Source organism: Camelus dromedarius, chromosome 11 (assembly GCF_036321535.1).
Source record: "Camelus dromedarius isolate mCamDro1 chromosome 11, mCamDro1.pat, whole genome shotgun sequence".
Lineage (NCBI taxonomy): Eukaryota > Metazoa > Chordata > Mammalia > Artiodactyla > Camelidae > Camelus > Camelus dromedarius.
Genome location: NC_087446.1, coordinates 7,798 through 34,567, shown reverse-complemented (window position 1 = coordinate 34,567; position 26,770 = coordinate 7,798). Strand labels below are relative to the sequence as shown.

At 40.0% G+C, this 26,770-nt stretch overlaps 1 long non-coding RNA gene across 1 annotated transcript; it reads left to right on the top strand.

Moving 5' to 3' along the window:
• Window positions 1-5,998: 5,998 nt before the first annotated feature.
• On the top strand, window positions 5,999-26,358 carry LOC135322460 (uncharacterized). The gene is made up of 3 exons (XR_010383028.1): window positions 5,999-6,122; window positions 13,426-13,545; window positions 25,324-26,358. It is a non-coding gene; the product is annotated as an uncharacterized LOC135322460 (long non-coding RNA).
• The last annotated feature ends 412 nt before the right edge of the window (window positions 26,359-26,770 follow it).

The window sequence follows — 26,770 nt, the reverse complement described above, 5'->3', positions numbered from 1 at the left end:
CCAGGTCATCATGATTATCATCTGGTGCTGGAGGATCTGCCTCTAAGGTGAGTGTTACTCCTTTGCCTGCTACATTATTGCTGGTGGAGGGCAGTTCCTCCTTGTGGGAGTGCAAACTTGGGTTAACAAACTTTGATATTGTAATGACTGCTTTTACCAAATCATATTCTCACCTTTATGTAGTCTCATCTTTATGTAAACACATAAGAAATGTATAATAAAAACCAGTGCTTTCTATATTTATCTTTATACTGCTACTTCCAAGCAAAATGTCCAAAAGCACAAAAGACTAAACTCTCAGTACCAGTCACCACCTTATCTATGGAACTTAGCTTAGTTGCCTTGAAGCTGCTTTGCTAGCAGGAATCTGCTACAAACTGCCTCCTTGCCATAAAAAGCAGAGACAAGCTTTGCTTGCTTTGCTTAGTTCGAGGTCATAGATTCAGGGCTGCTTGTGCTTGTGGAAAGCCATACCTCATCCCTTGCCCTAACCGGCAGGACATGCTTTGCTTATCAGGTGCAGGTGGATAGCGCAGGCTGCTCTTGCTCACAGAAGACTGTGACTTAGGCCTTAGCTGGGAATAGCTGGGCTGCTTCACATGCTTAGATGATTTCTGATCATTGTATGGAGACTCTGTGGTGGTCTGGGTTTTCATTATCAATTGTTTGGAACACCTTAACCTTGCTCATGATTGTTTGAGGTTTGAAATAACTGTTTGTACTATCAATATTGTAACCTTCTCTCTAAGTATACGTTAAGATTATAATGTTTCTGTTTTGCATGAACTGAAACTACTGACCTGTATCCCTGCATGTACACCATGCCCCTTAGTCATTCCTATGATGTATTTTACCTTGATTCTTTGCCTGACTGTTCTTGATAAACACAAGAGCTTTGGAGGAGCTTGGGGAGTCAGTCTCTGGCTCCCTCTCACTCTCTTGACCCGATAGTCTTGAGTGATCTCATTCTTCCATGGTGGGACTTTTGCTGGACAAAATCCACAACAAACAGAACACACATCTGGTGACCCCGACGTGATCACTGCTTGCAGGGATGCGAGCCCATACCCCCTGGTTCCCTGCATCTGTTTGCTTGAGTGTGCTCACAGTGTGTGGCTCCAGGTATCCCCTAGAGTCTGTGAACCAAGAGAGACAGAAAGGAGGAATACCCTGTGCCTTAGGCCTGTTCTCCAAAGTTCAAAACATCACACGCTTTTTAATTTTTATTTTTAACACCTTTACTGTGGTATGACTCCTGTACAGTAAACTACACACATTTCAAATGTACAATCTGATGAACTTTGATAGATGTATACACCCGTGAAACCACCACCACAATCAAGATAGCTAAGATTTCCATCACTCCCCAAGAAGTGCAGAATTTGAACTCTTGATTTATCCCTTGCCACCCCATTTATCCCCTGGTAACCATAAGTTTGTTCTCTATGTCTGTTTTTGTTTTGTCATTAAGTTCATTTGTGCCCCTCACCCCCCCCCCTTTTTTTAAAGATTCCACATATAAGCGATATCATATAGCATTTTTCTTTCTATTTCTGGCTACTTCACAGGATTTTTTTTAACATTTTTTATTGATTTGTAATCATTTTACAATGTTGTGTCAAATTGCAGTGTAGAGCACAGGATTTTTTGTTTATTAAATGCAAAACTCCAAATTCAGCCCACACTCAAAGGCAGAGGAATTAGGCTCTCCCTCTTGAAGAAGTGGTCAAGGAATTTGTGGGCCTATTTCAACCATCACAGCAGGACCATTTTATATCTCTTCCCTCAAGGATCACAGTCCTTTCTACCTGATGTGCAGTTTCTGAAAACGTTTGCTTCGTATGTTTGGTCATCTTTCTAGTTGCTTATGGCAATGGGCTAGTCTCACGCTAGTTATATCAGAGACCTCAACCCACTGATTTGGGCCTTACATGCAGATTTTCTTCTCTCTGGCTTCAATTTCCTCATATTTAAAGTGGAAATTTTTGACTTAAAAGAAGAGACAGCAACAGAAAGCTATCACTTTGCTCTCTGCTTCCATTCCCAAAGCATTCAATTGTTTCCTTATTTACCTTTGAGTCACCTTAGATTTGGGAAGAGAATGTTAAGTAGAAACAATAGCCTACTTCATCATATAAATTATCTGCCCCTTTATTGTACAAATTATCTAACATTTGACTCTGGCTGCCTATTGCCCAACACAGGCCCAGGCATTACAGGCACCAATAAGTGTGAATGACTCCTGGGCACATATCCAGAGGGAACTTTAATTGGAAAGATACATGCACCCCAATGTTCTTAACAGCACTATTTACAATAGCCAAGACATGGAAACAACCTAAATGTCCATCAACAGATGGCTGTTAAAGAAGTTGTGGTACATTTATACAATGGGATACTACTCAGCCACAAACAAAATACAATAATGCCATTTGCAGCAACAGGGATGGAGTTGGAGATTATCATTTTACGTGAAGTGGGCCAGAAAGAGAAAGAAAAATTCCACATGATATCACTTATATATTGAATATTTTTTAAAAAGACAAATGAACTTATTTACAAAACAGAAACAGACACAGGCATAGAAGACAAACTTACAGAAATGAAGTGGGGGAAAGGGGGTGGAAAGGGATAAATTGGGAGTTTGAGATTTGCAGATACTAACTACCATATATATAAAAAAACAAGGTTCTACTGTAGAGCACAGGGAGCTATATTCAATATCCTGCAGTCACCTATCAGGGAAAGAATATGAAAAGGAATATATGTGTGTATATGTATGACTGAACTATTACGCTGTGCCCCAAGAGTGACACAACATTGTAAATGGACTATAATTCAACTTAAGAAAAGTGTGAATGACTCAGTACTGCCGTCTTTTCCTGTCTTGTGCTAGCTCTGGAATGTGAGCACAAGGGGCAGGGCAATACAGAAGTAAGACAGGGGCCGGGATGCTGGCTGAGGAGGATGTAGCTCTGGAAAGGTGCGGGCAGCTCACTTCTTATTGTTAATGAAAGCTGATTATGGTCCAGATGGCGATACTTCTCCACTTGTGTGCTCTGTGGAACCATGTCTGGGAAGTGTTGGAAAGGAGCCCCAGGCCCCATTCGATACGCTCATGTTTGTAGGTGTCTAATGAAAAAAAGCACAACCTAGAAGTTGGGAATTATGTTTTACTTGGGGGTGTGGCTGAGGACTATAGCCTGGAAAGAGCTCCTCATGTAGCTCTGAGGAACTGTTCCAAAGAGGTAAGGGAGGAGCCAGGTTATATGAGTTTTTGCTGAAAAAAAAAAAAAAAGTATTCAAACATTAAAAGACTATTGCTGATAATGAAAAACATACATCTCAGGTTAAGGATTTTAGTGTTTTTCTGTGCACGGGAAGATTCAAGAATCTGGGCTCACTGAAATTATTCCTTTGATATGCTCCCTAACTGTCTAGGGTCAGTATCCTGTTTTTGTTTTGTTTTGTTTTTAATTCTAAATTTCCCTCAGGGTGCACCTTTGTGAGGGGGCTGCTGCAGTGACTGATGGCTTGATGGCAGCATAATCTGTTGTCTACATGGACCTGTACCCATGTTATTATGTCTGCACACATAATCTGTGTCTGTACATGGATAAATGATCTTTGCCTCTTCTTCTGGGTCCTAAAACATCCCATCAAAGGCATTTATGGTAGGTTGGCTCTTGGTCTCTCTCCTGGGAATAGAAGCCACTCTGATGAGGTAACTGATAGCTGTAGTCATTCCTCAGAAGTTTCTGCTTTTATTCAGATAAGGAGAGCTCCAAGCAGGCTTTTTTTCCTGCATCTAAATCTCAGGTGTCTTCAGCTTAAAGTGTCTTTATACCAACTATGGGGTTCTGCCTGGCTTTCCATACCTACAAATTTGTTCTCCCTTTTCAAGATTCCTTTATCTAGTCTGAGCCCCTTGCCTTTTCCACATGAATTTTAGATTGGTTGTCAATTCCTGCAAAACACCACCTGGGATTTTGGGAGGAAGAGCTGGCAGTCACCAAGGCACAAGGAAAGTGGGGGACTGGGAAGACCCAGGTGTCTTGGCTCAGCAAACAGGGAAGGTGGGGCTGCCTCCTGGGGTGTGGGGAGTGGCAGGACAACAGTCCTGTGTGGAGCCTGTCAGCCTCAAGGTGAGAGGAGGATGCAGTGGTTAGACAGATGCATCTGGCCTGGGAGTGGGATCCAGGAAGAGGAGAGCCCAGGTTGGGGCAGGTGGGTTACAGCAGACTCCATGCAGGGGACTGTGGTCCTGATGGAAGCAGCTCAGAGCCAGAGAGGAGTGGCTGTCAGGTGCTCAGCTTCACTCTCCTGTTCCTTTATAAAGCCACTGTGTGAGACTGAAACACTGCCAGGGGATCCCTGAGTCCAGTTCTGCCCTGACCTCATTCAAGGGGCACAGGTGGAAAACAGAACCACTGCAGGCCCCGCCCATGTCCCCACAGGGAATGAATCCCATCAGGGCACCGGGCTCACAGACTTCAGGAGACCCCTGCCCTCAGGACTGGTCTTCTTCCTTGCTTTGGCCTGCTGGTCAGAGATCCAGTTACCCCATCCTGGCTCCACCCTCCAGGGACAGCTTGGGGGTGGTGCAAGACCCTCACGCTCCTTTATCTGCCTCGGGGTGAGAATGTCTGAAAAGCTGCATTAGCTGATTTAAAAGGCCTGAGTGTTTCCAGCAGGTATGGGGGAAAGGAAGGTGTGTGTGGTTCCTACATCTGCAGGACCTTCCCAGGGTAAAGAACTGTGCCTTCCCCTGGCGAGTCCACTCCCCACACCATCTGTCCAGGAAGCTCAGATTCAGGAGTATGGGGGCCAAGGCTCTCCCCTTGCTCATCTGTGACTTCCCATTCCCACAGCGAGGAGCCTGGCTCCCACCGCCTGCCCTTTATCTACTCATCTCTCTTTTCCAGGTTCCATTCACAGTGGTTTCAGAATTGTTAGCTACTACACCCTGGAAAGAACTCTATAATACAAAGCCCACAGGTTAACAGTGGTCCATTCTGCCTTTGCAGAACTGTTCTGTGCATTTCCAAAGTTCACTGAGGTCAGCACCTTTTGCCCCACCACTGACTGAGTTTTTACACCTATTTCTAATACAGTTAGATTCTGTCACATTGTGTGTTCCATCTTGCGATGGTGCTACACCCTAAATAGCTCAATTTGAGTAGATTATGATTGACCTTTGGGCTGTACAAAGGTGTGGGCTTAGACATACTTACATTGACACCAAGCTAAAGTTTCACATGGGATACTTCAGCCCCCCAACCCCACCCTATGATCTGCTTATGTATATAATTGTGCCTTTTCCATGATTGTCATAAGTAGGATCATACTATGTGCAGCCTCCTCAGACTGGATTCTTTCACTTAGTAACATACAAGTAAGATTTACCCATGTCTTTCTGTGGGTTGATGGTTTAATGTCTGTTGCTGAGGAGTATTCCACTGCGAGTGTGTGGGAGGAAAGTCACTTTTCCCTCTCCCCTTCTAGGTTCTTGGTTAACACCGCCCCCCATAAGACAGATTACAGGGAGAAAAAGAAGCAAGTTTAATAACATGTATACCTCCTGTATACAGGGGAGATACCCAAGAAAACTGAGCCCCTCCCTGAAAAGGCCAAAGGCATCACCTTAAATATCACCTTCAGCTAAAAACAAAAGCAAGGCCTTGGGGAGAGTGGAAGTCATGAAAGCTCAGCAAACAAGGGTGTAAGGTTTAAAGTTTGTGTCTCCATTCACTTCATTCCGTATGGCTTCCAATTGATTGTTTCTTAAGTATTTGGAGAAGTTATGGATATTTGGCTCCATTTCAGTTTGAATCTCCAGTTTAAAGGATTGAGCAGAGCCGCTGTCAGGGCGGGGCCTCCACTGGCTGTGAGGGTGGCTGGGTCCGCGCTTTCCCATTGGCTGGCTGGGCCCGGAGCCCGCCTCCCCCAGCTGCGGCGGGAACTCGCCTGCGTTCTGCCTGAGGATCTGGCGTCCTGCGCAGCTGCCTGGAACCACGTCTCCTTTGGACCTGCCGGGGCTTCAGGACAACAGGGGGTTATGTCCCCGCTGACAGGAGCCCAGTCTCCTCAGGACCCAACAGGAGGTGCTGCACTGAGGGAAGGTGAGGAGGAAGGAAAAGTGAGGGAAAGTGAGGAGAAGCTTCCTGTGAGGGGCTGACGGCTGAGGGGAGGCCATCCTCAGAGGCCCCGGCGGAGGAAGGGCTGGATGTGGGAAGCTGTGGGGTTTAGTCAGGTTTTGTGTGTGGTGCAGACAGTGTGCCGTGTCCTTCTTTGCTGCGTGGTGTCCAGTTTTCCCAGCACCATTCATCGAGGGGACTGTCCTTTCCCCGGTGCAGGTTTCTGGCTCCTTTCTTGTGAATTAACTGACCACATCCCCGTAGGTTTATTTGCAGACTCTCTCTGGTCCATGTCCTTGTTGTTGTGCCAATTCCACAATTTTTTGGTGACTGTGCTTTTGTAATGCCGTGTGAAGCCAGTTAAGGAGATGCCTCCAGCCTGTTTCCCTTTCGTAGAATCTCTTCAGCTGTTCAGGGTCCTTTGTGTTTCTACATGAATGTTAGGAATGTTTGTTCTGTTTCTGTGAAAAATACCACTGAAGTTTATTTTATTTTATTGAAGTATAGTCAATTCATGATGTTCTGTTATTTTCTGGTGTGGGGCACAGTGATTTGATGAGGCTTGCTTTGAGTTTTAGCACTGCTTTGGGTAGAATGGACATTTTAACAACATTAATTCTTTCTGTCCATGAGCACAGGGTATCCTTCCACTTATTTGCGTCTGCTCAGTTTCCTTCCTCAGTTTCTTAGAATTTTCAGTGTGCAGGTCTTTCACTCCCTTGATTCAGTTTATTCCTAGGTATTTTTTTTTGGATGTAATTGTAAATGGGATTTAAAAAAATGTCTCTTTCTGATGTTTCATTATTAATGTATAGAAAGGCAACTGATTTTTGTGTATTGATTTTGTACCTTGTAGCCTTACTGCAATTGATTCATTAGTTCTAAGAGTATTTTGATGGTTTGATGTGGAAAACTAGAAATCAGAAGTTACCCTGTTTGGACTCCATCCAGGTCCCTCACAGCACCTAAGACACAGTGGCTCCTAATCTTCCCACAGTGCCTCTAAGTTACATGTGGACTCCTGCAAGGGCGACGAGCATCAGCACTTTGGGTGAACTGGATCGCGTTAAGGGTGGGCCTCTGTAGGGAAATGTGATGTCTTCTCTGCTTTTTTGGTGTGGTATTGACATGGTTGTTTTCAAAAGTAATTAGTTTTTAATAAAGTTTCTTATAAAGTTTTCTTATAAAGTTCTTTATAAAATACTTTAAGTAGCATTACACACTACTTGCATTTGCCACTTCACATAAAATACTCTGGTGGGTTTTACCTAACACTGGGATACTTTCTCAGGGAACCAGCACATAAACCCCAAATGAAGAAATTGTATGGTTCACCTTGTAATCGCATCCACAGGCCCACTTCAGCCTTCCCCATTGCCCCAACTTACGGATATCCTTTTTTCCATTCTGTGCCAGTTTTCTTTTTCTGAAACTATTACTGAGAGTTTCCCTCTTTTTCAAAATCTTAATGGATTTAAGGCACACAAGATGAATACAATCTGGGTGGCCTCTTCTGTGTGTCTCCTTTCACTTAGAATGTTTTCAATCTTTATCCAATTTGAATCATTAGTGATTCATTCACATTTTTCATTGTCATTAAAAATACAGAACATAACATTTACCATTTAAACCATTTAACTATGCAGTTCTATGGTATTAACTAGATTCACATTGTTGTACAGATGCCTCACCATCCATCTCGAGAACTTACTCATTTTCCCCAAGCGAAGCCCTGTGTCCAGTGAACACTGACTCCCCTCAGCCCCTGGCAAGGACACTCTTTCTGCCTCTGCATCTGACTTCTCTGGATGCCTTGTGTAAGGGGAATCATGTAATATTTGTCCTTCTGTGTCTGGCTTGTTTCACTTAGCATAGTGACTTCAAGATTTATTCATGTTGCAGCATGTGTCATAATTTCCTTAGTTTTTAAGGCTGTGCAGTATCCCATTGTGTATACACTACATTTAGTTTATCCATTCATCTGTTGATGGACAGGTGAGTTATTTCCACCTTTTGCTGTTGTGATTAGTGCTGCCATGGATATGGGTGTACCCATTTCTATTCCAGTTCCTGCTTTCAAATAGTTTGAACATATATCCTGAAGTGGAATTGATGGACCACATGCCAATCACATGTGTAAGTTTTTGAGGAACTCCTATATGGTTCTCCACCGTGGCTGCACCATTTTATTACTTCATATGGCAGAATAATATGGCAGTTTATGGATGTCCCCTGTTTGTTTATCTGTTTAGCCTTTGTTGGACATTTCAATTGTTCTACCTTTGGGGCCATTGCGCATAGTGCTGCTATGAATATGTCCCTTTTTTTTTTTTTTTTGTTTTAACACCTATTTTTAATGTTTTGGGGTCTATATCTAGGAGTTAGATTGTTGAACCATAAGGTAACTGTATTTTTTACCTTTTTGAGGAAATGCCAAACTGGAAACTTGAACTGTACCATTTTCCAATTTTTCAAGTAACGTTTAAAAGTTTCATTTTCTCTACATTTTTGCCAATATTTTTCTTTTCTTGTTTTGTTTTGTTTTGTTGACTGTAGGGCTTCTAGTGTGCTTGAAAGGATACGGCATTATGGTATTAATTTTCATTTCCATCATGACTGATTTTTAACATCTTCTCATGTGCTTGTTGACTATTTGTCTTGTCCGGAGAAGGGTCTATTTAAAAATGTATTTAATTTAATTTATTAAATTATTGGTGATTTCCTTCTTTTTCATTTTTATTAGGTGGAATTATTACTGTTTGAGTGCACATATACATTATATTGCATGTAAATACCAATATACAATATACTGTAGATTTTGTTTGTTTGTTTACATATGGGGAAGGGTCTATTTAAGTCCTTTTACCATGTTAAACATTGGGTTTATTTTGTCTTTTTGTGAGCTGTAAATGTTCTTGATATATTCTTGATAAATTTTTTTTCAAGTATATAATGTGCAAATATTTTATTTGACTTTGTGTGCTGTCTTTTCAGTTTCTGGATAGCATCTTTGATGTACAAAAGTCTTCAACTTTGAGGAAAGGCACTTTATTTTTTTCTTTCTTTGCTTGTGTTTGCTATCAGATCTAAAATAATGGCTAAATCCAAGGTCATGATGACTCATCCCCATTGTTTCTTTGAGAGTTTATACAGCTTGCCTCCCTATATGTGACATCCTGTGGATACTAAATATCTGCCAGTGCTCAAATCCATTATATAAAATGGTGTAGTATTGGCAAATAATCTAAGCACATCTTCCTGTATACTTAAAATCATCTCTAGATCACTTATAGTAAGTAATACAATGTAAATGATATATAAATAATTTTGAAGAAAGTATAGTGTTATTTAAATAGTTCCTGGCATGCCACAAATTCAAGTTTTTCTTTATGGAGCTTTCTCAAATTGTTACTATTTTTTTTATCTGGAGGTGACTGATCCTACAAATGTGGAATCAGCAGATGAGGGCTGATTGTCACTTTACCACTCTTAAAATTAAAGCTTTTTATGTATCTTGACTTAATTTTGCATGTAGTATGAAACAAGGATCCAATTTCATTTATCTTGGAAATGAAAAAAATTTCATTGGATAGACAATTGCCTGGCAACAGTTGTTGAAAACACAGTTTTTTTCCCCAACTTAATGTTGCCCACTGTAGTAAAAAAAAAAAAAAATCAGTTAGTGCGTGTGTCTTTTCACATTAGAGTTTTGCTCTGGATACACACCCAGCAGTAGGATCTCAGACTTTTCTTGCTTCTGACCTAAACAGGAGGAGGTCACTATGTGGAACCTACACTTCAGAAGAGGGGGCTTTAGCTCCACCTCCTTGATGGATGTCATGAATTATTAGGAATTCTTCTGCATAGGAGTTTTCTATTCAATCCCATTTATTAAAATTAAAAAAAAAACTATATCATCATTTAACTTCACCACTGTGGACACCTGGATAGTTATTTTAATCTTTTGGTTATAAAACAGCACTACAGGTTTGGTTGCTCAGTTAATTCCTGCTTTGGCTATTGAGAACTCTTTCATTGGTTCCTGTTTCCTTTGAGATTATTCCATATTTTGATTTTTTCCCCCCTTGGTACTTCCTTACTCTCTGATACAAGTTTCAAGATTATCCTGGCTCATATACTGACTCTCAGTCCTAGTATAAGACATTTCTTCAAAGAGTCCTGGTTCCTTTAAATAGAGAATGGTATTAAGAACTTACATGGGAGGTAAATATGCTTGGCTGACAATGCAAGGAAACGTGTGCATGTGTTCCCACCTTAGTGTATTGTTGTTGCTCAGGGAGCACCCCCCCCCCAATCTGCCACAACCACATAGTGTTTTAAATTTAAGTTACTTAGAAATGGTCAAAGCAAGAGGGACACTCTGACCCCTGCTCTATCTCCCTAAAAGCAAGAAATAAGTCTGTCATGTGAAAGGTTCAGAGGTGCATATAAACATAACTTGTAACTTCTTTAATGTACCACCCCAAGCCCAGACTCTGTTTAGATTCTTCACTGAGTACCCAAAAGCTACATTTCTTTGGGCTGTCAATTCCTAACCAATTTATAGTTTTCTAGATGTATGAGATCTGCCTGTTTTCATTACTTCTTACTTCTCATTTCTATGAGACTTTTGTGTGTAGGAATTAAAATTTCTTTTTCTTCTGCTGCTCTGTCTTGTGTTAGTTTTATTATTAGTCCAGCCACAAGAAGTCAAGAGGGATAGAGAGTGAAATTTCCCCCTTCCCAATAGTATACACTCCTAATTGTAAAGATTTCTATGTGGAAATGTCTGTATTCATATTAAGCAGAAGACGGGCTTATACTGATGCCTCCAACTTGATCCATTATCGTATGGACAGTGTACATCTCCGCCCTGCTTATCTGTAACTCCCAGTCAGGCAGTAGGATCCTGGCTCCCACCATCTTCAGCCCATTCAATTAATTTCTCATTCTACTCCAGATGAGTCATTTCAGCGTTCTTAGCTCCTACCTGTGTGGGATGGATCTTATAGCTCCCACTGTTTACGTGCAGTATGTTTTCCCTTTAGTCTACACATTCTGTTCATTCCTGCAGTTACTGAGGTTGGCACCTTCTGCTCCACCACATCACTGAGTGTTTTCATTCATTTCTAATACAGATCTTTTGTTACATCCTGTATTCCATCCTCTCACACTACCACTTACTTGAGCACTTAATTGAATTGTTTCTGTAAAAAACGAAAATGTCCCTCACAAAATGGCAACCTCTACTCAGTTTTCTGAGAGTCTTTAAAAAAAATTACTCAGATTGTGGTAGTCATTAGGCTACAGACCTATTTGGGGGGTGGCATATTACGCTCCCCGTGACATGAATATGCACTACTTTACTTAGGAGTTCACCTACAGACGGGCATACTGACCACTTGAGTTTCTAAGCCATTATGAATAGGCCTCCTGTGCATTACTTGATGTTAGTTTTTGTTTGAACAGTTTTTCAAAGCAGATGTCTAAATTCAAGAGCTGTTTTCTGGGGGGACTCTAAGTTGAGAATGTTTAGCTTTGGGAGAAAATGCCAAACTGTCTTCCAAAGTTGGCCATATCTGTATTCCACTAAGATCTTGAATATATTTTTGTATGATTATTTACTATCTGTATACCTTCTTTAGCTTGACGTTTGTTTCTATCTTTACCCATTTTAGTGGAGTTGTTTGTTCTAGATTTTATTGGTATAATCTGAGTACAAATCCTTTATCAGATGCGCATTTTTCAAATACTTTCTCCTAGTGTGTGGTCTCTCTTTTGCTTTTATGAATAAGACCTTTCACAGAGTAGACTCTATAGTTCTGTAAAGTCCACGTCATTAATTATGTGTTGATCTGTAGATAGGCATTTGTTGTTGTGAGTTAAAACTCATCACCAGACCCAAGGTCTTACAGATTTTCTCCCTTTTCCTTTTAAGATTTTTATAGTTTTGTCATTTAAATTTGTTTATGGGCAATCTTGAGTGAACTTGGCTATCAGTTGCAAATTTGTGTCTATATTCTCTTCATTCTATACGTTTTTTAGTTAATTGATCCTTAGCCAGTTTTTGAGACAGCATAGTGAGCTATTTGGCTGTGTTTCATTTTGGATTTCCAAAGGCACTTCGTAGAGCAGAACTGCACTCAGGATGAGGTCCCTGGGCTTTGTGAACTCAGCGTCCCCGGAACTTTTCTTATGGTCCACAGGGGGCGCCAGATCCACCTCTGACCCACAGGGCACAGGTGCATTCTGCCCATGGACTTGGCCCCTTGCACAGCCGACAGGGGCTTGGTCTCTTCAGGACTGTCAGGGCTTTGTCTCTAGACAGTGGGGCTGTGTCCATGCTGACATGGGCTGAGTTTTCTTGGGCATCGCTGTGAAAAGGCACCATAAGAGGAAAAAAAGACTTAGTAGGGAGAAGCTTCCTGTGTGCAGCTGACTGTTCAGGGGAGTTCTGTCTTCAGAGGAACCTCAGAAAGAGGTTGATGTGGAAAACTGTGGGGTTTTAGTTAGTTTTGTGTGCATTGGAGATGGAGATCAGTGACGTTCTTTGGTGCGTGGTGCCCCATTTTCCTGGCGATGTTTATTGTGGGGAGTGCTCCTCCCCTTTTGTATTTCCTTGGTCCCAATTTCATGAATTAACTGACCACAGCCATGCGGGTTTATCTCTGGGCTCTTTATGCTGTTACTCTGGTCCGTGTGTCTGTGTTTGTGCCAGCTCCTCACTGTTGTGGTTAGTACAGCTCCGTGATACAGTTTGATGCTAGGGAGGGAGATGCCTCTGGTTGTGTCCTCCTTTCTCAGAACTTCTCTGGCTGTTCAGGGTCCTTAGTTGTTCTATAATAATAGTAGGGTTGTTCTTTCTATTTCAATGAAGCATATCATTGAACATTATATTGATGTTGCAGTGAATTTGTTGATAGCTTTGGGTAGAAGCAATACTTTAATACCAGTAATTCTTCCAATCCATGAGTACAGAATATTTTCCTGTTTATTTGTGTCTTCTTTAACTTCTTTTTCAATGCTATATAATTTTTTGAGTACAGGTCTTTCACATCCTTGGTTAAATTTGTTCCTGGATATTTTGTTCTTTTTGATACAATTATAAATGTGATTGTTTCCTTGAATTTTCCTTCTGATAGGTTATTATTACTGTATAGGAATGCAACTGATTTTTGTACCTTGGTTTCATATTGAACTTTACTGAATTTATTTATTTTATCAACTGTTTGGTAAGTGTTGTGGAAAATTGTAATTTTAAAATCTCACTGTTTCTCCTGCATCCCAGGTCATGCACAGGATCCAAGATTTGCTGGCTACTGGTGTACTCCTCCCACAGTGCCTCTTAATAACAAGTGGACTCCTACAAATGCGATGAGCATCACAACTCTGGCTGACCTTGGTCTGGGTGAGTCTTGGCTTCTATAGCAAGGTTTGAAGTCTGTCTTATCAGCTTCTCTGCTGTGGTATTGATATGGTTGTTTTGAAAAGTGATGGACTTTCCAGTAATTTCTATGATGGTAAACACTACTCAGAGTTGCCACTTTATACAAAATACCGTAGGGTGTTTTACCCCAAACAGGGGTGGTCTCCCGAGGAGCCGTCACATAGCCACCAGTGAAGAAGCCGTGTGGCGTCCGCATCACTGTGTGACCCGCCGGCCCCTTCAGCTGTCACCACTTGGTCCAGCTGCTGGTTCTCTGTTCCTGGGTTTGTTACTGAGACTCTCACTGTGACAGCCTTGATGGATGTGAAGCACACACGATGACCACGTGATCATGAGAACTTTTCTTTATGGCTCTTTTCACTAGGGATCTTTTCAGTGTTTGTTAATGGTGTAAGTTGTATCAGTTCTACATCCCTACATGATTTTCACTGTGATTAAAAATGCATACGACACTTTTAACTGAAATCATTTCAAGCACACATTTCTGTGGTGTGAGCTTCCTTCACGTAGTTGTACAAACAAGTTCGAGGACTTGGGTGCCTGCTTTGAGCCTGGGAGGTGCCCAGGAAGTTGAGTAGTTCCCTGAGATGGCCCACGACATCACCCGAAATGCCATCTTCCTCTAACAGCAAAAGAACGGAAGGGTATGTTCATTATATAGATTTAAATCCTAGCCTTCTCTATTGATAAGTTTTCTGAGATTTAGTCTTTCTTTTATTCCTGGTACAGAAAGGGAGATTACTTTTCAAATGGAGATTTCCCTTATAATGTAAATTTGCCTCACAAAAGGCAGCCTTGACTTGGGTTTCATAAAGTCTCATGTGCCTTTTTTTTTTTTTTTTAAGAAATCTGCCCATTGTAATCTTCATGCCAAAAAGAGATATTTTAGGGTGTCATTTGCCCTCTTTCCATGGGTGTACCCCAACTTGCTTACGTATTCATGCATGGAAGGACATCCTCATATTTTAAAGTTTTAAGCCATTATGAGTAGGGTTGCTGTGCATAATTGCATGCTAGTTTTTGTTTGGACAAAAATTGTTTTTCAAAGCAATTGTCTAAATACTAGAGGTGCAGTGTTGTATTCTCACATGAGCCTTGGCTAGCTTTGGAAAAAACTGCCAAACTGTCTTTCAAAGTAGCCACACATGTATTCCACCTGCAGTGAGGGAGAGTTCCTGTCTTTTTTCATCTTCCATCAATCACAAGTAATGTCATTTTTTTGGAGTTTAGGGGTTCTAATGAGTGTGCAGTGTTATATCATCATTGTTTTAATTTGCAACTTCCTACTGGTGTATGATTTTTGAGAACATTTTAATATGCATATTTACTATCTGTGCATTTTCTTTGGAGAGGTGTTTGTTAAGATCTTTACCTATTTTTATTGGGGTTGTTTGTTGTAAAGTTCTTGGTGTAATTTTAGTCCAAATCCATAATCAGTTATGTGTTTTGTAAATTAATGCTTCTCAGTATGTGTCTTGTCTTTAGGTTTTCTGAATAAGGTCATTAACAGAGTTTAAGTTTTAAATTTTTAAAAAATTCTATGATATAAATTTTACTTCTGTGGATAGACTTGGGGATTTTTGTAAAAGTTCATCGCCTAGACAAGGTTATGTAGATTTTCTTACATGTTTTCTTTTAGAATAATTCCAGATGTGCATTACATAATTGTCTGTGGACAATTTAGAGTACATTTTGGTGTAAGTGGTAAAAACTGAGTGGTTGTGACCTGCAGTTCCCAGCTGGTGAGCGGGTGGCACTGTTCTCTGACCCTCAAGGTGCACGTGTCTCACTGGGGGGTTTGGCTCCTGTGGGAACTTGGCTCCTTGCGGGGCTGGTGGAGGCTGGGTCTCCTCAGGACCCACTGTGGCTTCAGCTTCAGGACAACACTCGACCAACCAAGTCCACCAAGACAGGAGCCAGACATCTTTAAGAATCACCAGGAGGCATCACTGTGGGAGTAAAAGGTGAGGAAAAAGTGGGGGGAGGCCTCCTGTGTGTGACTGCAACTGAGGAGGTCCATTGTCAGAGGATCCAGCAGGGGCTTGATGTGGAAAATTTTCAGATTTACTTGATTTTGTGTTCAGTGTTGACAGTGTCTAGTGTAATTTTGGGGGGTATGGTGTCCCATGTTCTTGGCACTGTTTATTGAGGGGACTGTCCTTTTCCCATTTTGTGTTCTGGGCTCTTTTGCCATGGACCAACTGACAACATAAAGACGGGTTTATTCCTGTGCTCCCTGTTCTGCTCCTCTGGTCCATGTGCCTGTTTTTGTGCCAATATCTTACTGTATCTCTGCTGGGGACTGTGGCTTCCTAATGTCCTGTGAAGCCAGGGAGGGAGACGCCTCCAACTGTGTTCTCCCTTCTCAAGGTTGCTCAGGCTATTCCAGGTTCTTTTTTGTTCCGCACAAATGGTAGGATTTCTTGTTTTCTGTTTCTGTGAAAAAAATGCCACTTGAGTTTGGTAGAGTTTGCAGTTGATGTGTGCACTGCTTAGGCTTCGTGAGTGTTACAGTAATGTTCTTATAGTGCACGAGCACAGCTTTATTTTGTGTGTGTGTCCTCTTCAATTTCTTTATCAGTGTTTTCTAACTTTCCATGTGCAGGCCTTTCACATCCTTGGTTCATTTTATTCCTAGGTTTTTTTCTTCTCTTGGTGCAATTGTTAAATGGGATTGCTATATTAATTTCTCTTTTTGAAACTTCTGTATTAGTGTATAGAAAGTCAATTAATTTTTGTGTATATATTATATCATGTAGCTTTACTAAGGTTATTTATTATTTTTTAACAGTTTTTTTTGGTATTTTGATGTGGAAAAGTAGAATTCAAAATTGCCACTTTTTTAAAAAAATCACATCCAAGTCGTTCACAACAACCAAGACACAGTGGGTTATGATATTATCTTATGGTGTCTCTCAATAATATGTAGATTCCTGCAAGGGTGATCAGCTTAACCATTTTGGATCAACTGGAACTGGAGAAGGCTTGGGCTCTACAGTGAAGTTTGATGTTTTCTCTGCTTTCCTGTACTGATTTTGACATGGTTGATTTAGAAAATTATTTACTTTCCGATAATGTTAAATGTACAGAAAATGTGCAGAAGTAGTACAGTGTACTCTTTATCTGTAAGCTCAGGTTTCTCCCTCATCACTGATGTAGCACGTATGCCACTTCTCATGACAATCTCTAGTGTGTTCTAACCTTGAGTAGAGACAATCTCTCTGTGTCACCACATATCACCCAAATGAGGATTCATTATGGTTCTCACTTCATAACGCAGTCCACAGGCTCAGTTCCACTGTCGGCACCTGCTCCAGCTGTACGGCAATGGGTTTTCCCAATCCGATCCAGTGGTTTTTTTGTTTCCTGGCAACTGTTCTCGAGACTTTCCCTTATTTCCCCAACTTTGATTGAATTAAGGGGCACAGGATGAGTGTGATCTGGGTGGCTTCTTTTCCTTAGGATGTTTTCGTTGTTCCTCCCTGTTGTAACAAGTATCAGCACTTCATGTTTTTCATTGTGATTAAATCTATTCCATATGACATTTGCCATTTAAACTGCTGTAAGTATACAGTTTCATTACATTTATGTCATATAGTTTTTGGATATTAACTACGTTTACATTGTAGAAATATTCTCAGCACTCATCTCCACTACTTTTTCAGTTTCCCCAAGTGAAACTGTATCCATTAGACATGAATTCCTAATCTCCTGGCAAGTACATTGTATGTTTTGTTATTGAATTAGACTTTTACGGATACCTCATCTTAGAATCATAGGACGTTTGTCCTTTTTTGGTTTGATTTGGTTTGTTTCCCTTGAATGACTGCAAGGTTCATCCACGTTGTAGCATGTGTCAGAATTACCTTTGTTTTAAAGGCTGAATCCTATTTCAATGTGTATATACTACATTTTGTGTATGGAATCATCCACCCATGGACACTTGGGTTGCTTACGTCTGTTGGCAAGTATGAATAGGGCTGGTATGAACATGGCTGTAGAAATGTGCTTTTCAGCCCCTGCTTTTAAACCTTTTAGGTTTATACCCTGAAGTTGAATCAATAGATGATTCATGAACTCTGTTTAAGTTTTTGAGGAACTGCCATACTGTTTTCCATAGTGGCTGCACCATTTTACTGTATTTCTTTCAATGGCAGAATTATATGACAGTTTATTGATGCACTGTAGTTTGCATATCCTTTCATCCATTGATGGACATTTGAATAGTTTCTACCTTTGAGCTGTTTCAAATCATGCTGCCATGACTATTAGTGTAGTGTAGCATTTTTTGTTTGGACACCTGTTTTAAATTTTTTTGGCTGTATATGCATATATATGAGGGAAGTTGCTGAACCAAGTGATAGTTTTTGGGAGAATGCTGTGACTCAGTTATGGTCATCAGAGACCTTAACACAGTCAAGTAACCTGTAGCTCAGATTAAATTGAATAGTATTTACCAACGTCATCGACCATCATAATGTGTTATTGAGTCAGTGGTCACAGGACATTCAGAAATTATACATCCACGTCCACATGCAAATCAGTAAATAGCTTGCTTTATCTACCCTCTGCTTAATCTCATACTTTGTCCTTATCACCTTGCCAAACCCCACCAAACAAGGCAAAGGATGTAACTATGTAAGATTTAACTGACTCATCTAACAAACATACTGCCCTTACTGCACCCACCGAGTTACTATAACTACAAAGTGGCCTTTTAACTCTATCCATCAACTGCTTAGATATATAAGGCTTATATCGATAGGCATACCCATGTATCTGCTACTTACTTTGAACAAAATTAAAAATACAGTACACGGTAACAGTCTCCAAAAGAAACATTATGTATTTTAATACTAATTTTTAACACAATGTGGTAGAACAAATACCAAGATATCAGTTAAATACATAAATCTCATATGTCGAAAATCCTACTCAGCGTGTCGATGTAGCTTTAATAATTAAAGCAAGGCAGTGAAAATGCCTGGACCAGTTTACTAACTCCATAAACATACAGATTTCATTCCAGCCTTTCGAAGAACTTGTAATAAAATTACACATGCAAGTTTCTGCATTCCTGTGAGAATGGCCTCTACATATTTTAAAAGAGTAAAATCAGCAGATATCAAGCACCCTGGATGTATCTTTCAATGCCTCGCTGAACCGTTCCCCTATGGGAAATGGCAGTGATAAAAATTAAGCCATAAATGAAAGTTTGACTAGGTTATCATGACTAATTAGGGTTGGTAAGTTTTCACACCACACACCACTGTCATAACGTGAACCTCAGATAATAGAAAGTCAGTGTGATGTGTGCTAAAGAGTATCACAAAATAAAGTTAAGTCCTAGCTACGGTGTGCAAAGCCATAGCTAAAGTGAAAATGAGCTACTAAAATGACTTTAACATTCCTTATTACAGGTCAGTAAAGATTCAGAGTAGTGTCCATGTGTTAGTATGGGGGTAGATACCCAACTATACTTATCTTTAAATCAAAATAAAATGATTATAACAAAGTTATTGGCCAAATGAATACTAGCATAATCCAAAAAACTAAAAGGATTCATGCTGCTTCCTATGGTGTTTATAATCCATAAAACATGATAAACCTCACCACTCTCATGAACACAGTCTATATGTCTGTGTACCAGCATCTTCAGCAACCCCCCAAAAGGAGCAACAGTGATCATAATGATCAGATATAAAATGTTAGTTTTAAGTGTAACCTATGGGGTGAGAAGATAAGGGTTTCATTTTCTACCTTGAGTACAAAATGATATATACAAAATTGTTATGAAATACCAAAGGAGAACTTAGTTATAAATTAAGAGTGCCCAATATAATCAGGCCATGAAGCAGTCACACTCAGCCCATCACCCTCCTCAAATAGCGATAAATTTTCATAACCCATTAACAAGTAATAGACATTAAAAAGGAGAGGAGTTCTTACAAGGTGTGCACAGTGGAGAGTGTGGTTGGATACATCACAGTGTAGTTTAAAGAAAAGCACCTGATTTATACCCAGCCGATTCCATACTTCATGAAAAATTTGAACTAAAACTAGCCGAGGCTTCCCACCAAATTTAACTGTCATAAATGAAATAAACATTCGTTTAACATCTAAAGTATAGAAGATAGACATTTAAATCTGGTAGCATAAAGTACCATTAGGGAATGACGAAATAAGTTAAGTACCTTGAACCCAGATGAGGTACTTAGGAACAGTTTAGTGGGACAGACTCATCTATATGTAAAATGGAAGATCTATGAGTAGAGGTAGTAAACCTAACAAGGCTGCTGACAGCAGGTTGTTCAGAAAAGACTTTTAGTTCAGTTTTAATTATTACTTAAGAATATAACTTCTAATATAATTTTTAATGTTTTTAAAAAGGGACAGGTTTTTAGTTACAGGATAAAAACTCTAGAGAACCAACATAAACAATGTTGCAGTTGGCTTAAAAACAGCCACCCATTAAGAAAGTATTCAAGGTTGGGGAAGGTATAGCTCAGTGGTAGTGTGTGCAAGGCATGCACAAGGTCCTGGGTTCAATCCCCAGGACCTCCATTAAAGAAACGAACCTATTTGCCACCTCCCTCTAAAAATGGCAAGTATTCAAGGTCAAGAACACATTCATCACAATTCCAATATAAAAAAAAAACCCTCATAATTTAATACTGGACTAATCTATTAACTAGTAAAAGCAATACTCTTCATATAGGCAGCAGGAAATACTTCTCCTTGCATACACTTATATCAGAATGAATAAGTTACTGATAGTTTACTGTAAAATAATCCCTAATCAATATTTAATTATTTATAAAAACAATTCTTAATCTAACACAGGTATGAATTTCTAGGAAAGATTAAAAAAAAAAAAAGTAAAAGGAACGTGGTGATCACAAGTCCTGCCTGTTTACCAACAAGATTTCCTCTAGCACTTCTGGCCTTAGAGGCACTGCCTGATCATGGACATGTTTAATGGCCGTGGTTCCCCGACCCTGCCAAAGTAGCATGATCATTTGTTTTGCACATAAGGAGTTGGGAGGATGGCTCCACAAGGTTTTATTATCTCTTTTCATCAGTGAAATTGACCTTCCCAATAAGAGATGGGAGCCATATAAAATGAGAAGATGCTATGGTGCTTTAAGCATTTAACCTATAAAGTAAATAAGTGAATATTAAAGGATAACATAGCTTTTAATGGCTTAAAATATTTGGTTGTGGTGGCCCCAGTGAATAAAACAAACTCCAAACTGCAAGTGATTAACATTTAGACCAGCTATTCAGAATGCTGTGGCATGTATTGATCTAATACATTGATTAACAGAACGCGGTGCTCTAGGGATAACTGTTCAATCCAAGTTTAGAGTTCATTTCAACAATAGGATTTATAGCCTCAGAACTGGATCAGAATATCCCAATGTTGCAACTGCTGTAAATGGTTTATTCAATGATTAAAGTTCTGTGAGATGTGAGTTCAGACTGGAGTAATCTTGATTCGTTTCTATCTTTTATACATTTGTCCCAGTATGAGAGGACAGGAGAGTTAAGGGCCACTTTACAAAAGCACCTTCAAATTAATTGGTGATACAGTACAACTTAAATAATTTTCAGATACTCTACAGTAGAACATGGTTTGTTAGGGTAGCAGAACTCAGCAATTGCATCAAACCAAAACCTTTATTTCCTGAAGCCTAAGTCCTCTTCCTAAGAATAGGTTTATAATATATATATTATATATATTACATTATATACATAGTGTTAAATTATATATAATACATCAATGTACATTATATACATATAGTGGCACCAATGCTGGCCTTAACCATGGCTTCCACATTAGGAGCTCCTCTTCTCATTCCTTACCCACTGTCTGCTCATGTGAACCTAGGCATACTTCTCATACTGGCTGTATGAAGCCTAGACATGTATTCCACCCCCTGATCTGCATTACCTTCATATTAAAAACACACACTCACCGGAGCTCTGTGGGCAGCAGCACAGACAATCTCATGTGAAGTAAACTAGCAGTTATTGGTTTATCATTCCTACTGATAAATAGATCGTTTATACTCTCAGTTATTACACAAGAATATCTGATTAATTTCCCCCTCCCAACTCCTAGTCAGATTTTTATTTACCTCTACTGTAGCAGAAATCAACGGAGCTCCATTGGACTTAACAGAAGGAGACTCCAAAGTTGTATCCAGCTTCCATGTAGAGTATGTAGCAGGTCTATTTTCTCTGGCCTTTATAGCAGGTCAGGTCTATATCATGATAATAAATATTTTCATAATTTACTTTTAGGAGCATTTCAAGTCCCTAGATAATAGAATTGTATACAGACAAATTACATACAGCCAATGTTATCATTCAAACAATCCTCCTAACAGTCTCCTTCCTTGGACTTTGAATATCCTATCCAAAATTTTGAGATGATCAACTTATACATCTCCTATGAAAAAAAATTTAACACTAACAGTAGCCCTGTGTATGTTTCACTACCCATCAGTGCATTGGGCATCCCACCGAAAACATTGATAAGTTTGACAAAAGAGTTATCTGAAAAGTAAATAAAAGAGGTCTAAGAACTCTTATTCCTAGAATCACAGGAATTGATCGTTCCCTTAAGAACTTAAAAGTGTTCATGCTGCCACATTATACCACATTCTGTGGTGATGGATGGTCCCCCAAGTGAGCTATCAGTGTTGTTTGATATCCTTACTATGCTAATAAACCCTATTTTTTACTATCATTCTACTGACCATTCCATGATTTTATTAGCAAGCTGACATTGTACAAGTATTTCCATTCTAATAAGAAAATTGAATGCACAAGTTATAGAAGCACCCAACAACTGTTCTCTAACACAACACACCACATCCATACTATTTATGTGGGATTTTACTTTTAATCTAATATCCTCCAGCCATGGACAAGTACAAAATTTTTTTATCCAACAGGATCCACCATTTAAACAAAAGCCCTAGTCACACAGTTGGACTTGTCACATTTCTTTTCTGAGTGACTGAAGCTACACAGGTCATCCCCCACACAGCAGGGCCAATGCAATTAACGTGATGAATGTGCACCCCCAAGCGCACCCGCAAATCTCGACCCCCGCCCCCCAAGCATACTGTTATTCACAGGTGTGTTATGAATTATCGTCAGCAGCTGAGGCAGACAAGCAAAACCTAACTACCACATTTATAGCCTGCTCGTCAATTGTCCATGGAGGATGGATGACAGCTATTACAGTGTGTAATCCAACCATGACGACCCTGAATGTACTAACTTATATCATTCCACACTGTCGTCTTGCTATTCACGCTCTGCTCATGGACCACAACTCTGTCGTTATCATACATGTGGAATAAAACACTTGCAACCACGATCCTCATCCCCAGCATCATGTTTTATTAGGAGGCCTCCCACCAGGATCAGGGTTTTTCCTCAAATGAGTAATCATTTGAGATATAACAGAAACCAGTAACAGCAACGTACCAGCACTAACAGTCCTCACAGCACTGTTCAACATATATTTGTACATCTGGCTAAAATTCTCCATATCACTTCCTCTACTTTTATGAATAAATTAAAAAAATGAGATTTTAAGCATAGACAACAACCATCTGATGGTTACTAATCCTAATAGTCACACTATTACTGCCCTTAATGCCCATTCTATCAGTGCTGGAGTAGGAATTTAGGTTAATATACACCAAGGGCTTTCAAATGTTCAAGGAGGTACAATTTAACTTCTGAAAATATGGATTGCAAGAGATTGTACTACATCAGTTGAATGCAAATCAAACATGTTAATTAAGGTAAATACTTGGTAGATTGGTGGGCTTCCACCATAGCACATTTTAGTTAACAGGAAATCTTCTGGTAAGTTGGCTTCCAGTTATTTCTCCAGCCATCTAGAAGACATTTGCAGGAGAAGCCCTAGCAAAACTGAAGCTGCTTTTTTTTTTTTTTTTTTAATTTGCATTTCAATATGTTGATTCACCACAGGGCTTGACCCAAAAGGGGCCAAACCTCTACCTCTAGATTTACAGTCTAAGGCTTGCTCAACCACTTCACCTAAGTTCACAAACCAACTTGTTAACAACTTTCAACAAGTCACAAAGATTGGCATTTTATATCACCATATTATTGTTTGAACTGGAATAGTAGGCACTGCTGTAAAGTCATTAATCCCCGCTGAGACAGAGAGACCTGGAGCGCTCCTCGGAGATGACCAAATCTATGATGCTGTCATAGCATCGTATGCATGTGTAGTACGTGTATCCTGTGCATGTGTTTTTTAGTTATAGTAAGGACAATTGGGGGACCCAGAAACTGACTTGTCCCACTGATAATTGGGTCATTCAATACTCTGACTGAATGATAGCAGCTTCTCACAATTTCTCCCGCCATTCTTACTCCTACTCATATTGTAAAAAGTAGAAGTGGGTGCCAGCACTTGTTGAACCACGTGTACGTCCACCTCTAGCTGGCAATCTGGCCACGTAGGAGCCTCTGCCGACCTAGCCACGTCCTCCATGTATTTAGGAGGCGTCTCTTTCATTCTTGGTGATTTAAAAATTTTTAACTACAATCAGTAATATAAAACCATCAGCCATGTCCCAATGTATGTAGTTTGAGTTAATTGTATACGTGGTTTATTCCCCTGCATGTGGATAGCCAGTTACCCAGCACCATTTGTGGAAGAGTAGTAAAAAAAAAACCCTAAATATTCACGCTTGTGAAAAATGTATTGATCCTAAGTGAATGGGATTATGTTCGGGCTTCTTATGTACTGCCATGTATCTGTATTTATATTTTTATGGCAATATCATATTTTTTATATTGCTTTGTATTGACATGAAATTTGAAAATATGAAGCTCTATCTTTGGTTTTCCCTTTTCAAGTTTGTTTTGTCTTTTTGGGGTTCCTAAAATTATATATGAATGTTAAAATCAACTTCTGTGTTTATTCCAAAATTGTCATAGAAATTACCTTGTCTCCCTAGATCGCTTTGGGCACTTACACCATATTTAGTTTTGTTACCAACATGGGATGTCTTCTTCTTTTTTTTAAAGGTTGTATTTCATTTCTTTTAGTGGTGTCTTTTCCATTTTAATTTACTAGTCTTGTACCTTGATTAAATTGACTCTTAAGTATTTTAGTAATATTGACATCATGTAAAATACAATTCTCTTAAATTCTTGAGATCATTCATTGTTAATGTGTACATGTAGACAAATTTTGATTCATTGATACTTTGTATCGTCTACTTGCTGAAGTATTTTGAGTTGCTCACGGTTTAAAAATTGAGCTAGTCAATGAATTGTGTGTGCTTTCAAGATGTATCTGTAAAGTGATGTCAACTGTGTCTGTGAGTAGACGTTCTTTTATATGTAACAATTTTATGTTTATTCTCTTTCATCCTGGATTTGCCTGGAATTTCCTGTACCATAGTGAATAACAGAGGTGAAAGGAACTCTCTGGGCCTCATTCCAGATGATTGACATTTACCGTGTGTTTTTTTTATACTGCTTTGTATCATACTGAATAATTTGTTCCCGGTCCTATTTTCACGAGTGTTTATGCTATGAAGTAGGAGTGGAATTTGTTTAAAGCTTGTGGTGAATCAAGTGGATGGGATGGCGTGATTTTTCTGTAGTGTACAATTGTTGTTTATCACATTGCTTACCTTTATGTAATAATTTATGACACTGCTTGGTTTACAGTGTTAAAACTGGATTATCTGCTTTGGAGGCATTTGCAGGAGGTGGATACTCATTTCTTTTGTGCTGTTAATTTCAGGTAAGTAGTAGTATACGGGGAAGTGGAGGATTCCATTTCATAGGCTAGTTGATGTGTTTCAGTTACATCTTCGTGGGATTTGACCATCAGGAGAGTGCTAGGTTGTTACAAGAAAATAGGATTAAGGATTAGGATCAGGGTCAAAACTAGGGGTAGGGTAGTGGAATGGGTTAGGGTTTTGGGTCAGTGTGAGGGTACCGGTGAGAGTTAGGGAAAGGGTTAGGGTGTGGATTAGGATAGGAAATAGGGCTAGAGTACAGGTTAGGATAGGAGTTTGGGAACAGATTAAGTTCAGGGTATGGGTAAGGATTGGGTTAGGGTACAACTTAGGTCATGCATTAGGGAACAGCATAAGGTTAGTACTGGGCTAGAACCAGAGCAAGAATCAGGGTTAGACTCAGGGTTAAGGGTTAGAGGGTTAGGGATAGACTAAAGGAAAGGGTTACACTCAGGAATAGACTCAAGGTTAGGGTTAGACTCAGGTTTAGACTCAGGGTTAGACTCAGGATTAGGGTTAGGGGTAAGACTCAGGGTTAGACTCAGGGTTAGACTCAGGGTTAGACTCAGGGTTAGGGTTAGACTCAGGGTTAGACTCAGGGTTAGACTCAGGGTTAGACTCAGGATTAGGGTTAGGGGTAAGACTCAGGGTTAGACTAAGGGTTAGACTCAGGGTTAGACTCAGGGTTAGGGTTAGACTCAGGGTTAGACTCAGGGTTAGACTCCGGGTTAGACTCAGGGTTAGGGTTAGACTCAGGGTTAGACTCAGGGTTAGACTCAGGGTTAGGGTTAGACTCAGGGTTAGACTCAGGGTTAGACTCAGGGTTAGGGTTAGACTCAGGGTTAGACTCAGGGTTAGGGTTAGACTCAGGGTTAGACTCAGGGTTAGACTCAGGGTTAGGGTTAGACTCAGGGTTAGACTCAGGGTTAGACTCAGGGTTAGGGTTAGACTCAGGGTTAGACTCAGGGTTAGGGTTAGACTCAGGGTTAGACTCAGGGTTAGACTCAGGGTTAGGGTTAGGGTTAGGGTTAGACTCAGGGTTAGACTCAGGGTTAGACTCAGGGTTAGGGTTAGACTCAGGGTTAGGGTTAGGGTTAGACTCAGGGTTAGACTCAGGGTTAGACTCAGGGTTAGGGTTAGACTCAGGGTTAGGGTTAGGGTTAGACTCAGGGTTAGACTCAGGGTTAGGGTTAGACTCAGGGTTAGACTCAGGGTTAGACTCAGGGTTAGGGTTAGGGTTAGACTCAGGGTTAGACTCAGGGTTAGGGTTAGACTCAGGGTTAGACTCAGGGTTAGACTCAGGGTTAGGGTTAGGGTTAGACTCAGGGTTAGACTCAGGGTTAGGGTTAGACTCAGGGTTAGGGTTAGACTCA